Genomic DNA, 3,343 nt, shown 5'->3' on the forward strand with positions numbered 1-3,343 from the left:
GAAAAATGGAAAGAGGAAAGAGGCCAAGATATCAAAGTAAGTCAAGGAAAGGTAGATTCAAGTCAAGATCATGGATAGTGTGCTAGAAATGTGGGAAGAAGGGATGCGTAAAGAAAGACTGTAAATATCAGAAGGGAAAGGAAGGAGACGCGCTGCAAGGAAACAATCATGAAGTGAATGTCACAAGTGATGTGTTGCAGGTTTATTTGATTCTTTCTTTAGAAAATATTATTGATTCTTGGGTAGTAGATTCAGGGGCCTCATTGCAACCCACACCTAATAGGAAAAATTTGGATGATTATGTTTAAGGAGATTTTGGATAAGTTTGTTTGTGTGATGATAAACCCTAAAATCATTGGAATGGGTAAAGTTTTCATAAAATAGTAGAATGGAAACCAATGGCTATTGAAGGAGGTAAGGAATGTTCCAGATCTGAAGAAAAATCTAATATCAACAAGGAAGTTGGGAGGTGAAGGTTTTGTAACTACCTTTACAGATAAAACCTAGAAGGTCACTGAAGGACCTCTACAGAAGAAGATACAACATTGTGGCATTATAGGCTCGGGAACATGAGTGAGAAGGGGATGTAGATTCTTCATTCAATAAATTTGTTGTCAGGTTTGAAGCATATTGATTTGGAATTTTGTGAGAATTGTGTTTATGGAAAATAGAAGAGAGTTGGATTCCTCAGAGTTGGGAAAGAAAAGAAGAGCAAAAAATGAGAGCTTGTGCATATAAATGTATGGGGACCTACTCAAGTATATTATATCAGTGGCTCTCATTATTATGTTACTTTTATTAATGATGCAACCAGAAAACCTTGGACTTATTTTATTCGAAATAAATCTAATGTATTTGATGCTTTCAAGAAATGGAAAGCTTTGGTTGAAAATGAGACATGAGAAAGGTTGAAGTGTCTCAAATCAGACAATGGACATGAATATTGAAGTAGAGATTTTGATAAGTACTATTTAGAGAATGGAATTCGCAGAGAGAAGATAGTTCTAGGAACACCACAAGAAAATGGTGTGTCAAAAAGGATGAACATGGCAATCATGGAGCATGCAAGGTGCATGATATTGCATGGAGGATTGCCTTTACAATTTTGGGTAGATGTTGTAAATATTGTTGTTTATCTAATAAATAGAGGGCCTTCAAGTTCCATGGATGGTGGTATTCCAGAGGAGGCATGGATAGTTAAAAAGGTAAACTACTCATTTTTAAAGACTTTTGGTTGTGAAGCCTTTGTCCACATTAATAAAGAAAATAGAACAAAGCTTGAGGAAAAATCAAATAAATGTACATTTATTGGATATTTTGTTAATATTTTTGGTTATCGGTTATATGATTACGAAAATAACAAAATCATTAGGAGTAGAGATGCCATATTCAATGAAAAGGTTTTGTATAAGGATCAAATGCAGGAAAAGAAATAGGAAAAAGAAAACAGAGAATACATTGTGCTTGATAAGATCACAGAAAAAGTAAAGGTACTTGAAAATCATAATGATCAACAACCACAACAACAAAAGGCACCTCAAGCACCTGAAAGTGGTGTTAGAAGATCTAACATGATACGTAGACCCCCTCAACGATACCCTCCTTCATTATATTATGTGTTGTTGACTGATTCTAGTGAACCAGAATGTTATGAAGAAGTAGCGAAGGTAGAAACTAGGAAGAAGTGGGAGCTAGCCATGAAGGAAGAGATGGAATCCTTGGTACATAACCAGACTTGGGACTTAGTCAGGTTTCCTCTAGGTAAAACAACATCACAGAAAAAATGGTTTTACAAGGTGAAAGAGGAATCTGGAAGTAGAAAAAGTTATAAAGCTAGACTTTTGGTGAATGGGTTTGCACAGAAAAGGGGTATAGACTTTGATGAAATATTTTCTCCTATTGTTAAAATGAATTTAATCATAAGTATTTTAAGTCTAGTAGCAACAACAGATTTTCATCTTGAACAGTTAGTTGTAAAGACATCCTTTCTACATGGGGATTTTGAGGAAGAGATCTATATGCAGTAGCCACAAGGATATGAGGTGAAAGGGAAGGAGAAACTAGTCTGCAAGTTGAAGAACAACTTCTATGGCTTAAAACAGGCTCTAATGCAGTGGTATCTAAAATTTTTCAAGTTTATGTCTGAACAAGGTTATAGTAGATGCCACTCTAATCATTGTGTTTATCTCAAAAGGAAAAATGATGGAAACTATATTATATTGTTATTATTTGTAGATGACATGTTTGTTGTAGGTTCTAACATGCAAGAAATAAATTTGCTCAAAGGAAAATTGGAAAATTCATTTGCAATGAAGGATTTGGATGCTGCAAAACAAACCCTTGGTATGAGCATAGCTAGAGACAGGAAAAATCACAAATTAACATTGTCTCAGAGTGAGTAGATAGAAAAGGTGTTGGAAATATTTAATATGTAGAATGCAAAATGAGTTACTACACCTTTGGCTATCCATTTCAAACTAAGTAAGGAGATGTGTCCCTAGACTAAGGAAGAGATGGGTTATATGTCTAAAGTTCCATATGTATCAGTGTTGGAAGCTTAATGTATGCAATGGTCTCCACAAGGTCTGATATTGCACATGTAGTGGGAGTTGTAAGAAGGTACATGAATAATCCAGGAAAAGAACATTGGATGGTAGTGAAGCGGGATTCTCAAGTATTTGAGAGGTACCACAAATCAAGCATTATGCTTTGGTGGTTCAAACATTTCTCTACAGGGATATGTGGATGCAGATATGGCTTGTGATAGAGATAATAGGAGGAGCACCACAGGTTATGTGTTTACTATAGGTGGAACAAATATCAGTTTGGTTTCAAAATTTCAGAGTTTTGTTACACTCTCAATGATGAAAGTAGAGTATGTTGCTGCTATAGAGGCCAATAAAGAAATGATTTTCTTACAAAGGTTTCTAGATGAGTTGGGTAAGAAGCAGGAGTTGGGTAGGTTATATAGTGATAGCTAGAGTGCCATTAATCTTTCAATGAACTCAAAATTTCTTGATAATACTAAACATATACAACTCAAGTACCATTTCATATGGTCAGTGTTGGAAGACAGAAAGTTGAAACTAGAAAAGACACACACTAGCCAAAATCCTGTAAATATGTTAATAAAAGTTGTAACGAGGGAGTAACTGTGATTATACTGATTTTTGACTGGCCTTCAAGTATGGTGATGAAGTTGAGAAAAAACCAGGTGCAAAGTGCAGTCATTGTCTAATAAATGAAGCAGTAATGGAGTTGCTATAATCAGCCTCCAAGTGGGATATTGTTGGGTGTGGAGCTTGATTATGTTCTTTATTCAGATACATCATTGCATTGGACC

This window comes from Pinus tabuliformis, chromosome 9 (assembly GCF_031772625.1).
Source record: "Pinus tabuliformis cultivar Carrire ecotype Pingquan chromosome 9, CPIR1, whole genome shotgun sequence".
NCBI classification, from domain to species: Eukaryota; Viridiplantae; Streptophyta; class Pinopsida; order Pinales; family Pinaceae; genus Pinus; species Pinus tabuliformis.